Consider the following 26,465-nt stretch of genomic DNA (forward strand, 5'->3'; position numbering starts at 1 on the left):
TTAAAAGAACCCTCCAAGTACCTCAGTGTCATCCTCTTTTGAAATTCATGGTGACATAATTAACATTTCAAAATTTGACAGATTCCTGCAGTCTCTCCAGGTTTATCAACCAGACTCTTGTTCTTATCAGCCCTGTGCAGCGTGAATAGCTAGCTCTCCTCTTGGAGCTTGTCTTCTGTCTCTGATGATTTAAACGCATAGCTGTCCAAACACCACTGGTTCAACAGTACAATCTAATCACTGTGGGAGCACAGAGTCCGGGAGCCTGTCTCTCTGATAAACATGGGGCACGAATGCTTGCTGTGGCATTTGTTATGGGGAGAACACTATTCTAGCTGGGGTGCACCTGCTTGGATTTACCAAGAGATTCAGGTATGTGGGTGTGATCATTAAAACACTGAAAAACTGTATTCCAGGTGCACAGCATTTTGCGTTGTTTGCTGTTTTAAAAGTTTTTTTAAAATGGTGTTGGGTCTTTAAAAAAACTGTACATCAAACAGCTCAAACATTTAACAGAAAGTCATTTATGGGGTGTAACTCTGAGGCAAATTAAATTCCTAGCATTCAATCAAATGCCTCAGCAAGACAGAGCTGAGGCAGCCCTGCCCAAATGGCCCTGGGCTTTCAGCTGCAGAAAAAAAATGTTTACTTTGCACAGTGGCAACAAAGACACCACTCTGCCTACAGAGGAAACAAGAGAGAACAATCTATCTCCTAAACAGATTTCGTCCTCTAATATGGCATAGAAAAGACCCTTAATAAAGGCAATCAGGAAGCATGGTGATCAAGCAGTGGTAGCTGAACTTCAAAGGGCCCGATGCTCAGGTTGGATGAGTTGGCATGGCTCCCCAACAGAGCTACTCCAGTTTACATCGACTCAGGATCTGACCCAACATATTCAGAGATTCTCCTTTCCACTTACACAGAGGTAAATCAGGAGTCATTCCACTGAAGTAACTGGAGCTACAGTGCTAGAACCAGGCCTAGTAACACGAGTACTGCTCCAATTACTTCTATAGTGTTACTTTTCATTTACACCTGCTTCAGTTGACTCATCTTGCATACACTGGTACAAATCAGGAGTAACTTCAGACATCAGCAGAATTGTACAAGTGAAAAGCTGGTTTAAGTAATAGGAGAATCAGGCCCAATAGTTGGACAAACACCACAAAACCTGAGTGCTCATCCAAAACTTCTTCCGACTTAGAGGGCAAGATACTCTAAAGGTACGTCTTTACTACTCGCCGGATTGGCGGGTAGTGATCCATCTATTGGGGATCGATTTATCGCGTCTCATCTAGATGCGATAAATTGATCCCCCGAATCAAAGCCTGTACTCCACCTCGGCAGGAGGAGTAAGTGAAGTCGGTGGGGGAGCCGCCGTGGTCGACTCTCTGCCGTGAGGATGGCCAGGTAAGTTGAACTAAGATACTTTGTATCTTAGTTCGAACCCCCCGCCCCCCAAATGTAGCCCAGGCCTAAGAGTGCTCACATGTAACCCAGGCGATCCAGGCTTGGTTCCTTCCCTCCCCAAATTGAGTGTGTGACCGTGGGCAAGTCACTTTGTCTCCCATCTATGGAATAGAAACAGCACTTCCCTACCTCACAGGCATGTTGTGAGGATAAATACATTAAGGATTGTGAGATACTCAGATGCTACCAGCAATAAGTACTTAAGACAGAGAGAACTTCTGGGTTAGGTTCACTGTTGCCATGTGACCCTTTTGCACTATTAATGGTTGTATCGTGCTCGGAGAACCTTGGATAGAAGATACTTTTGAAGAGCACAAAGTCTTGTTATTATTAAGGTTTAGATTGCGACGATGCACCACACACAGTAAAAAGAATTCCCACTTACACCCCTATGCCGGCTACCCAGACTTTGGGTCCAGATGCATAGGACTAAGTGGGACCACTCATGTGCTTACTCCCTCTCTGGAGCAAGTGGGTCATGGTGGGTGAGATGAGGAACGAGCAGAGACATGGCTCCACTCCCCACTGAGCAGCACAGCCAAACTAGTGCAGTATGGGTAGTAATTTGCTGCTGGTAATGACATTCAGTCAATTACTACCCCGCCGGAGGAAGCAGGGGAGGAACTGTGACTTAGAGGTATATATCTAAGGCCATGTCTACACATGCGAGCTTACAGCAGCACAGCTGTACCCGATGCAGCTGTGCCACTGTAAGATTGGTCATGTAGCCGCTCTGTGTCAATGGGAGAGAGCTCTGCCACTTATGCTGGTGAAATTTATGTCGCTCAGTGACATAAATTTTGCTGGCATAAATGGTAGTGTAGACATGGCCTCAGACACAATCTGTCCTGGGTCTACTCCCAAGGTGGAGCTGTCCGCAGAGAAGCCTTTTCTAAGGGCTGTGCCCAGAGTCAGAATCTAAGTCAATTGCTTTAGTAGGAAATAGAGATTCTAGTATGCAGGTGTTTGTGCCTATTCAGAGTGGATGTTTGCTGTTCAATTTCTGCAGGTATCAACCACATGTTGTAACATGTGTGATGTTACAGTACAAATTACCATATTATATTGGAAACACATTACATTCTTCCCCACTCCTTCCTCCCAGTCATTAGATGTTGAGTGCCTTATCTGGGACACTTGGAGCAGGATGAAGCACTACTGAAATAAATTAAAATGCATGCCCCACCTAATAGCCACAGTCTTCAGTGTAGCAGAATTAGAATTACTTTGCATCTACCTTGTACGTGTTGATTGACTTTGTGGTACAGATAAGGAGCAATTTGCCAACAAGTGTGTTTTTTTTAAAACGTATTCAAACCAAATATTGTTTCCTTCACTTAGGAGGTACTATATGCGTTGGTAGCGTGCCAGTCTTGTGGAATGGGAACACTCAACAGAGCTTTAGTTAAAGCCCAGGGAAAGTTGCTTCCTATAAAATATGATTGTTATCTGTATTACAATAGTACAAAAGGGCACCCTCTCAGGACAGGTCCCATAGTAGAGGTATGTGTAATGCTGACAGACCACAGTTGTCATTGAGCAGGATCGATCTTGAGGCCTCTGAAGCTCAGTGTATGAGCCTCTACTACATGAATTAAAAGCCATATGGCTCTTAATGAAGGCTGGAGCAGACTCATTAATCTCTAGATAGTCTAGGTGCCACCAGAGGGGGACAGAGCACCATACCAAGCTGGCACGGGTTACATATGCATACAGGGAGACAGTCTCTGCCCCCAAGAGCTTACAGTTTAAATAGACAACAGATAGGAGAAAGGAAGTATTATCCCCATTTTACAGATGGGGAACTGATACCCAGAGAGGTTAAGTAACTTGCCCAAGGTCACCCAGGAAGTCTGTGGGTGAGCCAAGAACAGGATGCAGGTCTCCTGAGATGTAGGCCAGTGCCTTCGCCACAAGACCATCCTTTTTCTCTAGAGAACAACAACAACAAAATGAACACGACTGGAGGATGTACCACGTCAAATGGGCTTTTGGACTAGTCTGCTATGCAAGCACACTAGTCAGATAAGCAAAAATGCCTTTATATTTTGGCATTTGATTGTGAAGGGGGAAATCATGATCAACATTCGTCAAGAAGTCTGATAAGTAAATAGTATGAGACTGTGATGCCCTCCAGTCTAATCAGCATTGCACAGCTTTGTTAGTTCATAAATTACAGCGACTACCTCTTCTAAGGCTACGTTCTGAAGTTCTTTCTCAGCATGTACTCGAGCAAAACTCCCACTGAAGTAAACTGCCACTGAAATCAATGGGTCAAATCCCAAGATTCCTACTTGGGTAGATTACCATCGGTAAAAGCTGAGTCAAATCTAATTCAGGATTTGGCCCAAAGGGAACTTTGATTGAGTAAGGATGTCAGGATACAGACCATAGTGAAATCATTGATATCATAGAACAGCTTCACAATGGGCCTGATCCTGCACACTGCTGCATGCCCTCAGCTTCTGTGGGAGTGGAGGCTGCACAGACTCTCAGGTGCTGTTTCAGCTCCCCGCAGGACTGGGTCTGATTAGCAGTCAGAACTGCAATTTGTTCACTTTGGTGTATTGAAATGATTTGGGATTTTCATCATATTTCTAAAGAAGCTCATGCTGTGCAAAACTCAGGTGTTTCACTTCACAGGGGTCCCTTGCAAACATTCTCCTTAGGGTTCATCCCTGGAGCTTTGCACCCACTCCCATGTTTCAGTCTGAAGGAAAAAATCAGTTAAACCTGCCACACAGTGCCTAGCTTTTCACTGAAACCATACAGAACTGCAAGTTTTGTTCAGGCTTTGGTTGCAAAGCCATACATCAGCAAGGTTTGCGTAACTGGCCCTCGAAAGATTCATGAATCTTGGTGAACCTTGAAATGAATTTGGTCTGACTGGTAAGTTAATGACAAAATTTAGAACCAGCTGAATTGCAAGAGGCAGCTATAATCAATGCAGCAATCAATTTTAATCAATCAATTCATGACAGCAAACTATATCCAAGTTCTATACAAATGGGTTTCCCTGTTGCATTTCTCTCCTGATATTTGCTCTGTGCAAAACACCAAGGGTTTAGCTGCTCTTGGATCTAGTTCCACTGATGTTAATGCAGTCATGCCAAGGATGAATTTGGTTCAAATTATTCTTTTACAAACATTTTATGTAGAAGATGCTTACAATCCAGTGGCTCATCCTGGAGAGAAAAACACCCCATGAATTCTCAAAATGCAAATCTGAACCTGTCTACAAACTTTGAAACTGGCCTTGATATCTATAATGGCAAACCCAGATCCAAACACCACCCAACTTTGGAGTGTTCAAACTACAGGTTGGGATCTGAATTCTGTGGCTTAAACCCATCTCTAATCCAGCTGGCAATTGGTCAGCCAAAACCATTTCTGCATAAGAAAATGACACATAAAAGTGACTTTTTCTTTTTGCACATTAGTTTCTAATTTTATTTGTAACTTTGCCCCAAGAAGTGATCAGAACTAAGGAGCTTTCCTTTCAGTCTAAAATCTCTTTTTCATGCACTGGCTGTCAGTGCCTCCGAAAAGATTAAATAAGGCATATATAATGTAGATTTAAAGGATTTTCCAGCTGAAGTGCCAAAGCACTTTGAATTGAAGAAGAAAGAGGTTGCTGTGCAAAGACTTCTTGATATGTTGGGAAAGACTATGTGGCATTGTTTTGCACACTGTATCAAAGTAAATATTCCATGCCTTTGGAGTTGCACTCACGGGAAAAGTGCCATTAACTCCTTAGCGTGGTGGTGCCATTAACACACTATGTCTGAACACTGAGACTCTCAAGGAATGCTAGGGAAGGCCAACAAAGTAGGACATGTTCCGTAACATACACCCGGAAAGGGAGATAAAACACACAACATATACATTAAGAGCAAACTCTGTACAGAAATTCATCCGCACAAGTCACTTGAGGCCCTTTCACTACCACAGGTTTCAGAGTAACAGCCGTGTTAGTCTGTATTCGCAAAAAGAAAAGGAGGACTTGTGGCACCTTAGAGACTAACCCATTTATTTGAGCATGAGCTTTCGTGAGCTACAGCTCACTTCGTTGGATGCATACCGTGGAAACTGCAGCAGACATTATATACACACAGAGAATATGAAACAATACCTCCTCCCACCCCACTGTCCTGCTGGTAATAGGTGAGAAAACCTGGATTTGTGCTGGAAATGGCCCACCTTGATTATCATGCACATTGTAGGGAGAGTGGTCACTTTGGATAAGCTATCACCAGCAGGAGAGTGAGTTTGTGTGTGTGGTTTTTGGAGGGAGGTGAGGGGGTGAGAGAACCTGGATTTGTGCAGGAAATGGCCCACCTTGATTATCATGCACATTGTGAAGAGAGTTGTCACTTTGGATGGGCTATTACCAGCAGGAGAGTGAGTTTGTGTGTGGGGGGGTGGAGGGTGAGAAAACCTGGATTTGTGCTGGAAATGGCCCAACTTGATGATCACTTTAGATAAGCTATTACCAGCAGGACAGTGGGGTGGGAGGAGGTATTGTTTCATGATCTCTGTGTGTATATAATGTCTGCTGCAGTTTCCACCGTATGCATCTGATGAAGTGAGCTGTAGCTCACGAAAGCTCATGCTCAAATAAATTGGTTAGTCTCTAAGGTGCCACAAGTACTCCTTTTCTTTTCACTACCACAGTGCTTCTCACTTTCAGGAGCATTTTAGAAACTTACGGCCAGCTTCTCCACCACACTGTGGCTGCACTGGGTCAGGGCAAAATGGCTGTAAACTTGGTGGATCCAGCCAATGGAGGATAACTCCTGCTTAGGAGAGCTACCAAAGGCACCTACATTCCTTCTTCTGGGTCCTAGTATATGGCATGTGTCTGGGGTGTCCTTCTGCCCCTGCAATCCCCCGCTGCTGTAATGGAAACCTTGGAGGCTGTTGGCAAATGGTACAAAACACAACATCCCTAAGGTTGGGCTGTTTCACACTAGCCAGATAGCCTTGTGGTTGGAGGGGTATGAAGGTGACTTAAAGCTACCTGTGCCTACAGTCCTGAGCTGCAGCAAGCCAGCTTGGATGCAGCCTACAGTTGGCCAGGTTTCTTCTGGATCCTGTGGTTCAGGGTCCTGGCAGTGGGAAATTTGCTTGGTGGGAGGATGCAGGTGTAGCAGTGGAAAGCAGCCTCCCCATTGCCAAGGCAGCCAGTGAAATCCCCATCGAGGGTGGGGATGGCTTGGGAGAAGGAGATGTCAGGATAATGCACTGATTCAGTGCATCCCTTGAGCACCCACCACTTGATTATAATCCAGAGCTTCACCCCTCATCAGAACACCTTAAAGGACAGCAACTGTGTCAACTCTACCTTCCTGACCTTCATTGGGGTGATCTCCTTTTATCTCCCTGCATCAGCACTGGGGAATAGAACATAGTATTTCTACCTTACAACTTGAACATAGGAACACTGTAATGGCTAGAGCAGTGATCCATTATTGTGTCTGACAGTAGCAGATACAAGGTGCCTCAGAGGAAAATGCAAGAAATTGTGTAGGGGATATTGATGGAGTAACCTGCTCAATAATCTTTCAAACAAGAATTTATTACCTTTTGGCTGGGAAGAAGATCTAATAAATAATAATACTTTGCACTTCTGTCACACACTTTCCTTCAAGGATCTAGTGGAGCTTTACTAACACTAATGCCTGCAGCACCAATGGGAAGTAGGGAAGAATTATACCCATTTTGCAGATTGGCAAACTGAGGATCAGAGAATAAATCAATGGCCTATGGTCACACCAGGAGGCCGTGGAATTGCTAGAAAGAGAACCCAGGAGTTCCAAATTCCACTTTTCTTTTCCCTCCTACCTGTAGATCACACACTCAAATGAGGTTACGTGTTGTAATAAGGGCTAGATTGTCCTGAGTCCTTAGCACTCAGCAGCACCCATTGTGGCACATAGGGCCAGACCCAGTGTGCTGAGATCCACTAAGTCTGGCCTGATTGTAAGTGCTGAAGAAGTGAAAATTCTGGCCTTGATGTGTACACATTTTAAAGCAAAACCCAGCCCAAGAAGTACATAACACAGATACATATAACAAACTAATATGGTGTGTATTTAAAATACATACATATTTAGATTGTTCTAATCTACTTCCTATGTTCCTGGTCTTTGGGGGATGTAGCAGCACCCTAATAGTTTTGTATGCTGTGCCAAATCCCGTTCCTCCTTTGTCTGTTCCTAGCCTATTTATCTTGTAAGCTCTTTGAGACAGGGACTGTCTTTTGTATAGTGCCTAGTGCAATGGGCCCCAGGTGCTTACTGGGACCTCTGGACACTACTGCAATACAAATCACCAATAGCAAATAATTATTGTTTTAAGGCACAAAGTGCCTGATTTGCACAGGTCCTGAGCACCTGAAGATCCCATTGACTTTAACTGGAGTTGTGGGTGCTCTGCAGTTCTGAAAAAATCAGCCCCCCAAAATACCATAGGCCCAGTTGTCCTCAACTAGTGCAAATTGGAGTTAGCTTCACTAAGGTCAATAGAGTTAGACTGTGCAAGGGAAAGGAGGGTCGTGCCTCTTGTGTGGAATGAAATCTCCGATCCAAACTTCCAAGGCAGGGTGAATTACAACTTGTGCTGGACTGCAATTTCTCACCAGGCATATCTGTGAACAGATATTCATATCCTGCTTTTGCTGCATCTGCCCCCAGATCCACCATAGACACTAACTTTCTTTTTCTCCTGGCAAAATAATCCGTGAAAAATTCAATAGGACAGTTTGCTCTCATTCTCTTTGTTGGTGTTGTATTTTTGACAAGCTTTAACTTGGGGGGGCGGGAGGGAAAAGGGGGTAAATAAAAGAGCAGCCCAGCCCCTGGGTTTCACTGCATCCTGCCGCAGTGCCCATTTTACATGGGACAAAGGTCAGTTAGCATAGCATGAAGCCCTCAGCGAGTTGCATAAGGTAATTTCAGCTGATCCGTGATGGAATTTCACTCAGCCAAAGTCCTTATTATTATGCATTTTTTACACATTAGGATTTGCCTTTTGTTGGCAGCCGGATCTGTTCACAAGGTGTTAAAAAGTGCAGAGGGGCTTTCTGCTCCACTTTGGCCAGCTAATCCTGCTTTTAAGGCTAGGATAACTGTTTCATTCCAGGACTGGCTCAGCTTTAGAACCTGGTGACATCTGTTGACAGGGTTCTCAGAAATCAATATGAAGCTCTTAAAAGGAAGAAACCCCATAGCTGTCTATTCCAGGATGACTGGCTCCCCTGAAGGGCTGAGGGTACTCTACAGATTGACTGTAACTTTTCTTTTTAAGTGCTAGCCCCTCATTTTCTAAATATTTTCTAAGCTGGAAAACCTTTGATGACTCATTTGCCCCTGTTAAAAGCAATCCTACCGCTTTGATTGATTAGATGTTCCTTTTGTTCAAGAGAAGCAAGCTGCAAACCTTAACTTCTTTTTTAAAAAATTCTTCGAATTAAATACACAGATACCCACAACCCTGAGGTGAACGATGTCACAGGCAGAGCAGATAACTGCTTCATGCTAATCACTCCTGATTCATTAGAATAGACATTTTATTAGCATCTTGATCCTTCTCTTGCCCGAAGTAGTAATTAAATTATACTTGAGTAGAGAAAATAGATAGCTTTTCCCCCTCATAACTATTAAAAGGTACATTATCAGAGATCCTGAAGAATTCTTTGTGGAAAAAATCCTGGTTTTGGTTAGTGAAAAATTTCAGTAATGATTCTGAAATCTATTTTGATGAAAATATCAACAAATGTTTTGGAAAATTTGAAGAAAAAAAATACCCACGGAAAATGTTGACAATCTTTTATGAAAAGTTTTATCCTTGGGTAAAAGCCATTTTTCAATTAAAAAACTGTATGTGAGAAAAAAATCTGACCAGTGCTATTTGTGAGGAAGGCAAAGACAAGTAAACAGAGTCCTAGAAATGAAGTGACTTGCTCAGCTAATATAGGAAGCATGCAACAGAGCCAGGACTGGTGCTCAGTCTTCGGTTTGAATCCCAAGGCTAACTTTCTTCCCTAATCTGTAGCAAATCAGGAGAAAAGCTATACAGGGCAACTAAGGTCCTGTAATCTTTGATGCAAAACTTGCATTTTTTAAGCAGTAAACAGATACTTTATTAAGTAGTGAAAGAACAATTAGAATTTGCATTAGGCGGCCCAGGGCATGGATTAGGGCCTGGCTTGCTCCATGCTCAACTCTGTCCCAGGCCACTGCTGCTGTTTCTTGTCAGGCTGGCCAGGAAAGAGGGTGGCTCTGACAACATGGCAATTAGGAGCCCTCGCCTAGTCTACCCCACAACAGCCACTGCAGGCCCAGTGGAGATACCTCTGCAGCAACTCAAGAGGAACTATGAAAACTCTGAGCGGGGGCAGTTGTCCCCAGTGCCCCATAGCAAACGATGCTCCTGGCAGCCAAGGAAGTGTGAAATCTAAATTAACATAGGCCTGGCCTACACTTACAACTTAGGTCAATGAAGCTACACAGCCCAGAGCACCGGAGCTATGCCAACCTAACTGTGTTGGTATAGACACAGCTAAGTCAATGGAAGAATGCTTCTGTTGACCTAGCTCCTGTCACTCAGAGAGGTGGAGTTCCTACAGTGATGGAAAAATGCCTTCTGTTGCTGTAGTCTGTGTAACTGAGGTTACAGTGGCATAGCTACAGCATCATAGCTATGCACCTGTAGTGTAGACATGGCCATAATGGTGGGGCTCTTTAAGAAGGCTAGATTTTCCCATAGCACATTTCTTAAGGAGCCTGTATGAGTTAGACCTACTGTCTTTATACAAGAATAATTTATTACCTTCATACCACAGCCTTAAAGAGTTGACAGTCTAAACAAACAAGACAAAGGGTAGGAGGGGAAACAGAGGTGAAGTGACTTGCCCAAGGTCACAGAGCAGCTCAGCGCCAGAGCCAGGAATAGGATCCAGGTCTCCATGACTCTCCATCCAATCTTAATCTTAAAAATACATTTGGATCAGTGTTTAAATGAGGAAGGACTATAAAGGTGCATGACTTATTGCATGCTGGTGGCCAGGTCCTTCAGAGACACTACAGCATAGATATGGTTAATAAAAATCTGGTCACTTAGTATATGGGATTTCTCTACTACATTTACCTTGATCAGATCATGGCTTGTATATTCTTCTATGTCTGTGCAGAGTGAGCATAAAACACTGCCAGGTCAAAATGGTAGCATTTCCCACCTACTCTTCAGTCACTTTACACGCATGTAAAATACTGTACAAGGTACCAGGCAGTGGAAATTCAGGCCCAATAAGTGTAGTTTAATAAATATGTTGCTGTTAAATGGCCATCCTGGTCCAACTCCTGTTTGGGTTTCTTGTGATCTATACCAAATGGTCTCATCCTTTTTGTAGGAGAAAATGGTGGGTCTGATTCTGATCTTACTTACACCAGTGTAATTCAGGAATATCCCTGCTGACACCAATGGACTTACAGTGGTGTACTATCAGCGTGAGTGAGAAGAGATTACAGCCTGCTATGGTTAGTTGCAGTTACAAAGCCATCAATGACTCAGTAAAAAGGTAATAATAGAGCATTTCCCTTAAGATAACTTTCACATCTTGTTTTTCTGGTTTCTCAGGTACATGTCCAACTACAGTCAAGAACATACTGGTTTCCCGTCAGTATAATAAAAGCAAAGAAAAATAATGTAAATAGTAACCAATGAAACAAACAAGAAAAGTAAACAGAGAATGACACCTCTGAATAGCGTTCACCAGGCTATTAACACTGGGTACTGCACCTGGGTACCGCAGCCTAACAACCAAAATATGCATCAAAGTCAGTCAATATTATACATTCTTTGCTGGACAACCCCTCCCCCCCCTTAGTTACAACACACTGCTCTTGCTCCTTTTTTCACAATTCAATTGTTAACTATGCTACACCTCTGAGATCTGAGTCAGCCCTGATTCTGGACACTAAATGTTAACCAGGTAGCAACGTAGTCATTGTCCTAATAGTTATACTTCAAGGTCAAAGTCAGGCTTGTAAGGTACACGTAAAGAAAGTTGCTATATTCAAATACAATCCCAGAAGCATAAACTGATCACTGAAATAACTGTTTTATTGTACAATAAGGAGTCAAATTCATCCCTGGTACAATTCCATTGACCTCATTGGAGTCACATCAGAGAGGAATTTGGCTCATAATCATTGATATTATTTGCCACTACATGTATTTCTGAGGTTCAGGTCTGGTGTGGACTCATGTCTGGGATAAGAATGTGTAGACTCACACAAATGGATAGCTAGTTTTGAGAGACACAATAGTAGATTCAAATGTAGTTAGAAAACAGCATTATAATATAGTTAAAACAAGAAGTAATTCAGGGAAGTCCTGTGGCCTGTGTTATACAGGTCGTCAGCTTAGATTAGTGATTTTCAACCTTTTTTCATTTGTGGATCGCTAAAAAATTTTAAATGGAGGTGCAAATCCCTTTGGAAATCTTACGCATAGTCTGCCAACCCCCAGGGGTCCAGAGACTACAGGTTGAAAACCACTGGAATTAGATGACTGCAGTGGTTCCTTCTGTCTTTATAATTTATACAGGGCCAAACTCTATGGGAAATCCACGGTAGAGCCTTGACAATAACAAAGTGGAGGGGACCCCCTAGGGAGGGGCTTGAGTCAAAGTTTAGAGAAGGAATTTGATCCAAATCCTAAATTCTGTGGGTTTTGGTTCAGTTCCTTAGGCCCAGCTCATGAAATTTGGATCCAGGTCTGGGTCCAGATGTCCCCAGTGTTCAAGGAGTCCGGACCCAGTCCTCTGGTTTGGAGTCATCCCTCTCTGGAAACTTATTGTCTGTTATATTTTTGTATTTTTTGCTGTGTTGTAGCAGTGTTGGTCCCAGGATATTGGCAGTCAACTGCATCAATGAAGCCTAAAAGCATTAAATCAAAATGACCTCTCTAGGACAGTTCTATGGCCCTGCCCCATCACCATGGTCTCTGAGCATTTCAATAAGTTTAATTCATTTATCCTATTGTGGAAGTGTCCTCTCATGGCAGGCGCACCCTCTTATGGCTGGGTTGGTGTGGCAGCTCTCCTGTTCCTTTGGCACCCTGTGCCAACAGCTACTCAGGCCCTGTGGTGGTCTGCCTCTTCCTACTACTTGGTTCTCTGGCCACGTCATTTTTAGTCCTTCTGGGGAAACCTAAGTCCAACATACCACTGGCCTGGTGGTGGTGTGACATCCAGTGGTTTGGCCCAACTTCATGCTGGCCAGCTTTTGGCTCTGGGGTCTCCATGCCCTCCACGGGTTAGTAGGGGAACCCAGGCCCACACCGCCCAGGGCCCCTGTATGAAGCAGATGAGGTTAGTCTGTTCAGACACTCTTCTGTATCCCTGAGCTACTTCCTACTGTGACCTGTACCTAGGCCTCTCACAGCCTCTTCCTTGGCTGATTCCTTTGCAGGTCCCAAAACAAAGGTGCGCCAAACTAGTTGAGGAACAAAATAAACAAAAAACTTCTGCACCAGGCCCACCTATGCTGCCACTTAGGAGTCTCTCGTTAGCTCTAGCCTCAGCTGATCATTCCTCGAAAGCTGCTTCAAGACTGTCTCTGGTTAGGCTCTAGCACCAGCCAGGCCTACGTTCACAGGGCTAGCTCAAGACGTCTTCTCCCTCTTCCAGTCAGCTACTACTGAGCTGGGCTTTTCCTCTTATTTCCTCCCTCCAGGCTTGATACCTTGCACTGGTAATGGAGTGGGGCTGACTGGACCTCATTAACTCTTCTTGATCTGTGTGGGGTCACCCCATCACCATATCTGTGTGAGGTAGGGAAGTGCTATTATCCTTATTTTACTGGTGGGGAACTGATGCACAGAGAGTCTAAGAGACTTGCCCAAGGCCACACAGGAAGTTTGTTGCAGAGCAAGATATTGAAAACAGAATCCCCAAGTCCCAGGCTGGAGCATCCTTCCTCTCAAATTAATGATGCCAAGGGAACTCTTGAGGAATATCCAGCAATACTTTTTGTGGTGTGGTTTTATTGGAACAAGTATGCACGGGCTGCAGTTATCACAAATACCAAAGCCACAGATAAGATTGAAGGCTTTCATTTAGGTGTCTAAATCTGGATGTAGGCACCTAACCCTAAGGACCCATATGTGAAAATGTTTGCCTCAGTTCCTTTGAAGTTTCTGCATGAGGTGTATTAGTACTTTTTATTTGTGTTACTGTCACGCCTTGCAGCACTAGTCATAGACCAGGACTCCTTTGTGCTAAGTGAAGAACAAAAATATAGGCTCTCTCAAAGAATATACTTAAATCAACTGGTTTGTAAATTCTGACAACATACAGACATCTTCTGTAAAGCAAACCCACATCAATCAGTGTAGCACACCACATTGAATTAATTTAAATCATAGCATGAGGAGAAACATATTTTATTTAAAAATGTGATGAAAAATGACATTGTAATCATAGAATCATAGAATATCAGGGTTATAAGGGACCTCAGGAGGTCATCTAGTCCAACCCCCTGCTCAAAGCAGGACCGATCCCCGACTAAATCATTTCAGCCAGGGCTTTGTCAAGCCTGACCTTAAATTATCTAAGGAAGGAGATTCCACCACCTCCCTAGGTAACGCATTCCAGTGTTTCACCACCCTCATAGTGAAAAAGTTTTTCCTAATAGCCAACCTAAATCTCCCCCACTGCAACTTGAGACCAATCCTCCTTATTCTGTCATCTGCTACCACGGAGAGCCATCCTCTTTGGAACCCCCTTTCAGGTAGTTGAAAGCAGCTATCAAATCCCCCTCATTCTTCTCTTTTGAAGACTAAACATCCCCAGTTCCCTCAGCCTCTCCTCATAAGTCATGTGTTCCAGTCCCCTAAACATTTTTGTTGCCCTCCGCTGGACTCTTTCCAATTTTTCCACATCCTTCTTGTAGTGTGGAGCCCAAAACTGGACACAGTACTCCAAATGAGGCCTCACCAATGTCAAATAGAGGGGAACGATCACATCCCTCGATCTGCTGGCAATGCCCCTACTTATACATCCCAAAATGCCATTGGCCTTCTTGGCAACAAGGGCACACTGTTGACTCATATCCAGCTTCTCGTCCACTTTAACCCCTAGGTCCTTTTCTGCAGAACTGCTGCCGAGCCATTCGGTCCCTAGTCTGTAGCGGTGCATTGGATTCTTCCGTCCTAAGTGCAGGACTCTGCACTTGTCCTTGTTGAACCTCATCAGATTTCTTTTGGCTCAATTCTCCAATTTGTCTAGGTCCCTCTGTATCCTATCCCTCCCCTCCAGCGTATCTACCACTCCTCCCAGTTTAGTGTCATCTGCAAACTTGCTGAGGGTGCAATCCACACCATCCTCCAGATCATTTATGAAGATATTGAACAAAACCGGCCCCAGGACCGACCCCTGGGGCACTCCACTTGATAGCGGCTGCCAACTAGACATGGAGCCATTGATTACTACCCGTTGAGCCCGACAATATAGCCAGCTTTCTATCCACCTTATAGTCCATTCATCCAGCCCATACTTCTTTAACTTCCTGGCAAGATTACTGTGGGAGACTGTGTCAAAAGCTTTGCTAAAGTCAAGGAACAACACGTCCCCTGCTTTTCCTTCATCCACAGAGCCAGTTATCTCGTCATAGAGGGCAATTAGATTAGTCAGGCATGACTTGCCCTTGGTGAATCCATGCCGACTGTTCCTGATTACTTTCCTCTCCTCTAAGTGCGTCAGAATTGATTCCTTGAGGACCTGCTCCATGATTTTTCCAGGGACTGAGGTGAGGCTGACTGACCTGTAGTTCCCAGGATCCTCCTTCTTCCCTTTTTTAAAGATGGGCACTACATTAGCCTTTTTCCAGTCATCTGGGACCTCCCCTGATTACCATGAGTTTTCAAAGATAATGGCCAATGGCTCTGCAATCACATCCGCCAACTCCTTTAGCACTCTTGGATGCAATGCATCCGGCCCCATGGACTTGTGCTCGTCCAGCTTTTCTAAATAGTCCCGAACCACTTCTTTCTCCACAGAGGGCTGGTCACCTTCTCCCCATGCTGTGCTACCCAGTGCAGTAGTCTGGGAGCTGACCTTGTTCATGAAGACAGAGGCAAAAAAACCATTGAGTAATGAAGCTAACAACTGGACAGCTACAGAGATAAACAAACACTGATGTTTTAGATGTGCATGCTGCATAAAAACTGTCCATTTGAGGAGGAGAAGGTGGAATTAATGTTGCAATGATTGCAGGATACTAACCTTTTAGTTCCATTGATCCTCAGAATAATGCATTTAATAGAAACAATCTTCCACAGCACACAGTATATGGAGCAGCATAACTGCATAAGTGAATCTCCTATTGAATGTATGTGGCGATAAATGTCATATAAATTGCTTCGTTATTAGGCTGTTGCAGAAACATTGATTGGTACGTGAGGTGCTTTTTCTTTTTGTCCCAGAAATGTCCTTTCTGCTTTTGTACTTCACTTAAAAAAAAGTTTCTTTGAGAGTAGAAAACCACAAACTAAATCAGTCGGCAGTTTTGAGTTTATGCCACAAACTTTATGTTATTTAAACATAGTTTCCATGTCAATTTTCTTTTAAACAGAAAAAAGAAACCCTCCTGGAAAGTTATGAACATATCATTTTATGAGATTGGGCTTTGGGCGGAGAGAGAAGGGAAAAGAATAGAAGGAAGGAGAGAGATTAATATAGAGAGGGGAGAAGTTTGACAGAGGGAGGAGAAAAGAAAAATAGAAGTAAGGAATAAATTGAGAGATGGCTTAAAATGGTCAAATTCAGATCCATTTCCGGGGCCTGATTTACCACTGTACCACTACAGTTTTGCACACCATTGATTTTATAGTTCAAGTTGGTGTGTAGTCACATCTGAATTTCTGCTTCAGCCCATTATGGAGACAGAGCCCACTGACAACATTCCGATCAAACTCTGGATTGGGATTTTGAGCACCCCCAAAGCCTGGGTGTATTCAGATGCAGAGTTTTGATGTGAGAACATTTTAAATAAAATATATATCTGAACTAAGCCTAAATCACAGTGCCCCAGGCATGCCAATCCCAACCTTCACACCCCTGCATGATAAAATCCTAGATAGGCTATTGCTTCCCTTCTTAGCAGTTAAAATTAAAAAAAAAAACTTGCGTGACTGTGTTGCACCCTGTAATGGACTCCTCCTTGCCCTACTCTCTCACACCATGGGTTACGTGATCTTTGATAGCTGCTGTGTTTGCTTGCTGCATTCCTACAAAGTTGGCTCTTCTGCAACCAAAGTTCTTGTGTCCCCCATGCTCAAGAGATGCAGTGCCAGAACCCAAGCTCTTCCTCAGTGATCCCTTGTCCATGAGAGAGCCATCAGCTAGCGCCTGCACCTTAAGTGCGATGGGGTCCCACAGCAAGGAATGATCCCTTCCCTCTCACTGCTCTGACCTTGCAAGGGCTTTATGGCCTCGATCCACCATAGGATTTAGGCAAGTCCTTAGTTTTAAGTAGTCCCACTGGTTTCAGTGCAAAATTTTCGGTGACCATTTCCCCATCGCTAGTCATTCATTATTGTTCTCATCCCAGACAGTGTGTCCTAGGGCACAGGGTCCTTAAGCACAGTTCCTGGGGCATGGGTTATATGTACACCAGAAACTGTGAACCTCAGCTTGCAAAGATACAGGCTTTGCTCAGCATGTTCAGGTAAGCTGTTTCCCTATGGTAACATCTGTCTACAGGCCATCAGTCTATCGGTCAGTCTGTCAATACGCAAAGGAATAGGGGCCGTATTTAGGTCTGGATCAGGATTTGATTTAGGCTGACTGTTCAGGTTCAAAGCTGAACCAAGGAATATGGTACCAGTTTGGATTTGACAGCACCGAAGTCCTGATATCTGTTCTCATAAGATTCCAGCCCTAAATGACAGAAATCCCACATAGTGAGTTGCTACTGCAAGATTTCCTGACATCTACAGTCCAGGAGGTTTTCAGCTACATCCAAATTAGAACCAGAAAATACATCCCTTCTGGTTTGGGATCTGACTTGAAACCAAAAAACAAACAGGGTAGATTTAAACTGCCAAAATCCAAAGAGTCTAGACTGGAGGTTCCAGTTTGGTCATATATTTATGTATGAAAAATATTAGATTCTTTGTCAACTGAGATTTATTGAAAGCAAACTGAAAAAATGGCTAATAAAAGTATTACTGAAACATAACTGTCTGCATCTAGATTATTATTTCAGAGAGCTTAAAAAAGTAATGCCAGTGAAATGTATTTAAACATGAATATGAGTTTGAGACTTCAGTTCTGATCACGCTAGATGACACTTAATAACCATGACCAACCTCTCCTCAAATCATTACCATTCGTATAGCCACAAAAGGCAAACTTGATGAGAGAATGAGGAGCTAGTAGGAGTCTCAGGCTAAGCATACAACGGTGGGATAGCTATAAATGAACCTTTTCAACCATAAATTACATGTGGCCAGTAATTCCCTTTTCTCTCTCCCCTCCTCCCCTCTTCCACTCTGAAAACCTCAGGACAAAGGCTTGCCTCTCTGAAGGATGCCTTTCTGGAGGATTAAGCAGCTTTTGTTGACAAAATACAAATTACAACTCCTTTACTTAGTGTCCCGCCTTCTCAGCTGGGCTCCAGTCCCTGAGGGACAGGCTCTATTACTCCTGTGTAGATGAAGAGCTCAGAATGGGCAGATGTAATTATTAACACCATTCAATGGGGTGTCTTTCTGAATTATCAATTAAAAATCTTGACTGTTTTTCCTTGCACTCAGTAGAATGGGGAAGCCAGATAATCTATTGCACAGTGCAGCGTTATATGCATATTTAAACAGCGTGCTTCTTTGCTCTTTATGCACAGGCGGGGGGGTGGCAGGGGGGCGGGGTGAGGAGGACTCCTGGGAGGCTGCACAAAGAGCCCCTGTCATTCGTTTGAGCCAAAATTCTTTGGGAAAATATTGTCGCCTTCCACCCTTGCAAACAGGTCCTGTAGCGATAGCCAAACAGGCAAGATGTGCCTAATATCTCCTGAAGTGACAAACAGGCATTCGCAAGAGTGCATCGAAATGGCTCTTTCGATGTGGCTCCATTAGAATGCATAGTTCGCATTAGAGCTTTCGTAGGCAACAGACATATGAGCATAGAATAAAAACAGAACCTAAACAATGTGATTAAAATTAAACAACAATATGCAAGTGGTGCCGAGAGTTGTCATTTCTGGGCTGAGGGAGAAGAGGGATAAATCAAGCTCTTGGGGGAAGGGACTGAGTTCACTGGAACAATGATACACAGGGTTCAGAGTTAGAGTTCTGTTAACCATACCTCTGGAATCTGTATACTTGTACTTACAGTCTTGCTTGGGAGCTTGCTAGAATATATTGCTCCAGTTGCATCTGGAACCCAAAAATACACAATTATGTGAGTGTGTGTGTGGGAGAAACCTTATCAAAACATTTTAGAATAATAAAAAAAAGCTTCAGGCCCAATCCAGTCATATTTGTGTCTCATTGACAACAGTTTAATTTGGGCCAGATCCTCATCTGGTACGAATGGGCTTTATTCTCCATCACTGATGGCTATTCACATATCTGGTCTACTGACTTCAACAGAATCATTCCTGATTCACAAAGGCATAGCTGAGATCAGAATCTGGCCCAGCATGTGTATGCTCGTGTATGATATTTTATTCTCAACAAACGCATCAGTCAGTGACTAATGGGCATTGTCCATTCCATTCCAGGTAATGTAAAGAAAATAGAGGTTTTCAAATGACCCTTTGAAAGATTTCAGAGTAACAGCTGTGTTAGTCTGTATTCACAAAAAGAAAAGGAGTACTTGTGGCACCTTAGAGACTAACCAATTTATTTGAGCATAAGCTTTCATGAGCTACAGCTCACTTCATCGGATGCATACTGAAACATAAGCTTTATGCATCCGATGAAGTGAGCTGTAGCTCACGAAAGCTTAGAATCATAGAATCATAGAATATCAGGGTTGGAAGGGACCCCTGAAGGTCATCTAGTCCAACCCCCTGCTCGAAGCAGGACCAATTCCCAGTTAAATCATCCCAGCCAGGGCTTTGTCAAGCCTGACCTTAAAAACCTCTAAGGAAGGAGATTCTACCACCTCCCTAGGTAACGCATTCCAGTGTTTCACCACCCTCTTAGTGAAAAAGTTTTTCCTAATATCCAATCTAAACCTCCCCCACTGCAACTTGAGACCATTACTCCTCGTTCTGTCATCTGCTACCATTGAGAACAGTCTAGAGCCATCCTCTTTGGAACCCCCTTTCAGGTAGTTGAAAGCAGCTATCAAATCCCTCCTCATTCTTCTCTTCTGCAGGCTAAACAATCCCAGCTCCCTCAGCCTCTCCTCATAAGTCATGTGTTCTAGACCCCTAATCATTTTTGTTGCCCTTCGCTGGACTCTCTCCAATTTATCCACATCCTTCTTGTAGTGTGGGGCCCAAAACTGGACACAATACTCCAGATGAGGCCTCACCAATGTCGAATAGAGGGGAACGATCACGTCCCTCGATCTGCTCGCTATGCCCCTACTTATACATCCCAAAATGCCATTGGCCTTCTTGGCAACAAGGGCACACTGCTGACTCATATCCAGCTTCTCGTCCACTGTCACCCCTAGGTCCTTCTCCGCAGAACTGCTGCCTAGCCATTCGGTCCCTAGTCTGTAGCGGTGCATTGGATTCTTCCATCCTAAGTGCAGGACCCTGCACTTATCCTTATTGAACCTCATCAGATTTCTTTTGGCCCAATCCTCCAATTTGTCTAGGTCCTTCTGTATCCTATCCCTCCCCTCCAGCGTATCTACCACTCCTCCCAGTTTAGTATCATCCGCAAATTTGCTGAGAGTGCAATCCACACCATCCTCCAGATCATTTATGAAGATATTGAACAAAACCGGCCCCAGGACCGACCCCTGGGGCACTCCACTTGACACTGGCTGCCAACTAGACATGGAGCCATTGATCACTACCCGTTGAGCCCGACAATCTAGCCAACTTTCTACCCACCTTATAGTGCATTCATCCAGCCCATACTTCCTTAACTTGCTGACAAGAATACTGTGGGAGACCGTGTCAAAAGCTTTGCTAAAGTCAAGAAACAATACATCCACTGCTTTCCCTTCATCCACAGAACCAGTAATCTCATCATAGAAGGCGATTAGATTAGTCAGGCATGACCTTCCCTTGGTGAATCCATGCTGGCTGTTCCTGATCACTTTCCTCTCATGCAAGTGCATCAGGATTGATTCTTTGAGGACCTGCTCCATGATTTTTCCAGGGACTGAGGTGAGGCTGACTGGCCTGTAGTTCCCAGGATCCTCCTTGAGCTTATGCTCAAATAAATTGGTTAGTCTCTAAGGTGCCACAAGTACTCCTTTTCCTTTGAAAGATGACACTTTTCAGGAAGGAGGAATCACCACTCACCAGTTTTGCTTTCAGAAACAGAGCAGATCAAACACCAGCCACAAATACTGGGAGCAGGGAGGCAGAGCTGAAAATGCAGCATCAGACAAAGAAATAACTTCTGGGCAATTGGAAAGCCTTGTGGGCTGGACATGCGCCTTCAGCAGTTTCGGAGCTTATTTTATTAGCACTTAAGGCCTAGAAGTAGTAACTGAACTCTTGACATGCTGGACCCCTTCCATTCATTGCCTAATACAATCCCAGTTCTCTTCCCCCAGCTTTCCAGAATCATGCTTATTTAATAGTAGGCAATACTGAAACCCCTGTTTTGTTTGTGTTATTCTACCCCAACCCTGTAAAAGCTTGCTGACCATAATATACGTCTGAGTGCTTTTAAGCTGCATCGCTCAACTCCAAAGACTTTCTCCAAGATGAATAGCAATTGAACTTTATCCAATTTTTTTTTAATGTGGTATGTGCCCTTTACTTACTCCATCATTTATATCTCACTCCATTTAAAATATTCAGTTTGTTTTCAATACTATCTGGCTAAGCTTCAGTCTGGGTTTAACAAATGTTAGATGTTATATTAACTTGCATATTTCAGTTTTTATCCTGGGGGGAAAAATTGCCTGCACAGTGATTTAAATGATATGTTCATGGCCTTTATTTTTTATTCATTTATTTTTTGTTTTAAATGCCTTCATCTCTTGACCTTATAAGGTGCAGACTGTCTTTCACTGAACTCTAGCTGGGTGGCCTGACTCAGCCAACAGCCCTGCAAGCTCATCCCATTAAAGTCATTATGTTTATTTCTTATTTCAACAAACCAACCTGGATTTGAAGGCAGGGGAAAAAAACGGTGGGTGGGTGGAGGGATGCACTGAAGGTCCATTTGGACACCACGCTAAGATTTTCATATTTAGTGCATGCAAGTTCCATTTGCAGATATGCTGCAAAGGAGAAGCCGTCTGCGTTCCTTGTTGAGAATGTTTTTCTCCTAACTTATAGGGGCTGTTCTTTTTCTTACGTAACTTGGGAAACATTTATTTTGGTTAAAAAGGGATGGCTGCAACCAAAATGGCTTCACATTATCAACACCACCACTTAGACCACCATCCTGCAAACTCTGACAGTACTTCTCCTACAGGCAACTGGTCTCATTCTCTTCAGCAGAACATGTGAACAAACACGATGATCATACTTAGCTCTTACTTAGCACTCTAGTAAATTGTCATTTCCCCCAATCAATAGGTGAAGAAATGAGGCATAAAGACTTGTGTTAACTTGGCCCCAAGCCCCTTGCCCTATACACTGGCACACATTAAGGATTACTTCCATGAGAATGGGTTAAAATGTAGTGACTCAGGGCAAAGTTTTTTCTTTAAAATTCCACTCATACCCATGGCAATGTAGAAATAGTAAATCACAACCACCATTCTACACAGGGCACCGCTGGCATGCATGGCGCTTTACAGACATCAAAAAGACAAGGACCTCGCCTCAAGGGGTTTACAGTCTAATGCAGAGAGGGGACAACTGGCCATCGGGGTTGGAAGTAGTCAAAAACAAACAGTGGAAAACAAATACAGCTGCTGGAGACCTGAATGGGAGAAAGTGCTTGGTCCATTGGATAGAGCACTGCCCTGAGACTAAAGAGACCCACCTATGTTTGTTCGCAGCTTTGCCACTGACCTGAGGTGTGACCTTGGGCAAGTCATGTAAACTCTGTGTTTGCCTGTCACTTCATCTGTCCTGTCTATTTAAGCTATGTAAGCTCTTCAGGGCATGGACTGCCTCTTATACAGTTGTACAGTACCAAGCACAATGGGGCTTTGATCTGGTCAGCCAGTAGGCTATACTGTAATACAAATGAAAATAATAATACAAATGCTGCTTATGTAACCCACACACCTTCTGGGTGTGGTGTTCTGACCCCACTAGGCAGGAGAGAGAGAGAGAGAGAGAGATTAATGAGTCTGCTCTACAGCCCTAGCTAACAGACATATGGCTTTTAGCTCATGCAGTAGAGGCTCATGCACTGACGTCCCAGGTTTGATCCCGCCCACCAATGACCAGGGTCTGTTGGTGTTACACTTACAGGTATGGTAAATTCTGATGGTACAGCTATGTCCCTCTTCAAGCCCCATACTGGTCTGTGTCTTTTTTTCTGGTCAATGATTATACGCCACCCTTTGAGTTAAGCAGATCAATAAAAAGGAAGGTCAAGGGGTGTCATAAATATAAAGGGAAGGGTAATCACCTTTAAAATCCCTCCTGGCCAGAGGAAAAATGCTTTCACCTGTAAAGGGTTAAGAAGCTAAAGGTAACCTCGCTGGCACCTGAACAGAATGACCAATGAGGAGACAAGATACTTTCAAAAGCTGGGAGGAGGGAGAAAAACCAAAGGATCTGGGTCTGTCTGTGTGATGCTTTTGCCGGGGACAGAACAGGAATGGAGTCTTAGAATTTAGTAAGTAATCTAGCTAGATATGCATTAGATTATGATTTCTTTACATGGCTGAGAAATTAAGCTGTGCTGAATAGAATGGATATTCTTGTCTGTGTGTCTTTTTGTAACTTAAGGTTTTGCCTATGTTTTGAATCTAATTACCCTGTAAGGTATTTACCATCCTGATTTTACAGAGGTGATTCTTTTTACTGTTTCTTCTATTAAAATGTTTCTTTTCAAGAACTGAATGCTTGTTTCATTGTTCTAAGATCCAAGGGTTTGGGTCTGTGGTCACCTATGCAAATTGGTGAGGATTTTTACCAAACCTTCCCCAGGAAGTGGGGTGCAAGGGTTGGGAGTATTTTGGGGGGAAAGACGTTTCCAAACGACGCTTTCCTAATAAAAATAAACCCAGATAAATGTTTGGTGGTGGCAGTGGAAGTCCAAGGGCAAAGGGTAAAATAGTTTGTACCTTGGGGAAGTTTTAACCTAAGCTGGTAAAAGTAAGCTTAGGAGGTTTTCATGCAGGTCTCCACATCTGTACCCTAGAGTTCAGAGTGGGGAAGGAACCTTGACAAGGGGTAACTTGATTACAGTGTATGCATATCTTCAAGAGGAGAAAATATTGGGTACTAAGAGGCTCTTGAATCTGGCAGAGAAAGGCATAGCTAGAACCAGAGACTGGACATTAAAGCTAGACACATTTAAAATAGACATAAGGCACACATTTTTAACAGTGAGCATAATTCATCACTGGACCAAACTACCAGAGAAAGTGGAGGATTCTCCACCTCTTAAGTCAAGACTGGATGCCTTTTTGGGAAGAGCTGCTTTGTCAAACACAGGTTATTTGGCTTCATATAGGAGTAACTGGGTGAAATTCTATGTGGCCTGTGATATACAGGAGGTCAACTAGACGACCTAATGGTGTCTTGTGGCCTTAAAAATCGGTGAATTCTCTCTAGCTCTGTATTATGAAGATTTTTGATGTACCCAGTCCTATCAGTTGCACAGTGAGAAATGCCAGCACTGGCCCGACATGTCACACAGGGATTGTTCTCCTTTTGTTTCTAGTAAATGTTTTTCTCATTTTCTGAATTTTCACAGAGACAAACAAACAAGCCAAGCTAGTGTGACTCACTCACCAGAATTCGAGAACAATGCCAGTCAATGTCTGGAGAAAGGGGTGCATTGGGCCAAAGCACAGAGAGACTGGGAATTGCTTAGCAAACCTTATTAGAATGAGTGCCGGAGAAGCAAATACAAATGGCTGAATTGGTTAAACTGAGACATCCCCTAAATAAATGTCTGTAAAATGGATACACTCTGCCAAATACAGGTCCTGTCAACTGTAGCATGTTTATCACCACTGGGGAGTGAATATAGTCTGAGTTCCTGTTGTCCCCAGTTACAAGAGATGATCTGGGTGCGTTGAAACAGGGAGCTTAATACTCAAGAGAACTTCCTCATTGGGGGGTTCTCTAGTTGCTCCTTCAAGCATGGTTCTTTGTGTGCTCATGTAACGTGGTGGTGTCAGAAGTGAGCGAACCCTCATGGGTGGGGTGGTGGCCATGGGGTGGCGCTGCGGTCCCGGCTGGGGCTGAGAACTGAACCCCAGCTGGGGCTGAGCTCTCAGCCCCCCTCCGTGGCCCCACTGAGTTCTCAGACCCTCCACCTCCACTACCCTGGCTGGGGCCTTGACTGGAACAGGCGGGACAAGGGGCTAGCCTCCCCAGTGGGAAGATTCACCCACTGCCCATGAGACCTGTGACAATTGCAGCAGGAAGGAGGCAGAGCCCTGTCTCAGTCAGCTATGCAGCCCTATTAGCTTTGTTGGAGAAGTTTAATTTTGACAACTCAGGCAACTGGCCTTGCTGGATCTGGAGAATTGAGTGATTCTGGGTGGCTTCTGGTTTGACAGAGGAAGCAAGTAAATGCCCTGATATTTGCCATATTTGATGCTACTGCTGATACCTCTCTCTGATGAGGAAAAGGAAGAATACTCCAAATTGAAAGAAGGTTTTGGTGCCCTTGTCATAGGCAGAGAGAATATTCTATATGAAAGGGCCAAATGTAATAGGAGGTGCCAGGAACAAAGGGAAACAGCTGAGACTTTTATTACTACAGTTCATTGTCTTCCTGAACATCGCAAATATGGAATGTTAAAGGAAGAACTAACAACAGTCAGGATAGATATTGGTATAAGAGACACCAACAATCTCAGCACAGCTTCAGTTAGAGCCAGATCTCTCACTAGAAAGAGTCAGAATGCGAGAAGCCATAAAGAAACAGTAACGTGGCTCAGGGTTTGTCTACGCTGGCACTTCGTCGGCAAAACTTTTGTCGTTGAGGGGTGTTAAAAACCCACCCCCCTGCATGACAAATGTTTTACCGACAAAAAGCGCCGGTGTGAACAGCGCTTTGTCGGCAGGAGCACGCTCCTGCCAATGAAGCCACGGCCGCTCGTGGGGTAGGGGTGGAAGTTTTTTGTCGGCAGGAGAGCTCTCTCCTGCTGACAAAGAGCAGCTACACTGCGTGGCTTTTACTGGCATGGCTGTAGCGGCAGAGTCGTGTTGCTAAAACCCTCGTAGTGTAGCCACAGCCTTACGTGCTAGCAGCATAGGGGAGACTGTATCAGACATTATTGACACAGTAAAGAGAGAAGTCACAAATATGCGAGGAGCAGTCAGACCAAATTCACCACATAGGAACAGTGCACAGCTAGAGAATGGGAGAGCAAAGAACCTTAATAGGAGGGAAGCTTGGAAAAGCAGTGGAAGATGTGGCAAGACCCTAAACCACTGCTAGCAACAAAGTGCAGCAGAAGAGGTAGAATGTAGGAGATGCCACGCAATGGGATATTTTACAATAGCATGCAGGTCACAAAGAGTAGGGGAAACAATCCAAGATAGTGTGTTATCAGATGACAAATGAATCCATACTTCTAGGAACTCTATCCTTAATAGAACAGACAACATCTTGGCCCACAAGCATGAATCTAAATGGTCAAAACCTCACATTTAAAATTAATACTGAAGCAGCAGTCACTGCAATCCACTTCC

This window comes from Lepidochelys kempii, chromosome 4 (assembly GCF_965140265.1).
Source record: "Lepidochelys kempii isolate rLepKem1 chromosome 4, rLepKem1.hap2, whole genome shotgun sequence".
NCBI classification, from domain to species: domain Eukaryota; kingdom Metazoa; phylum Chordata; order Testudines; family Cheloniidae; genus Lepidochelys; species Lepidochelys kempii.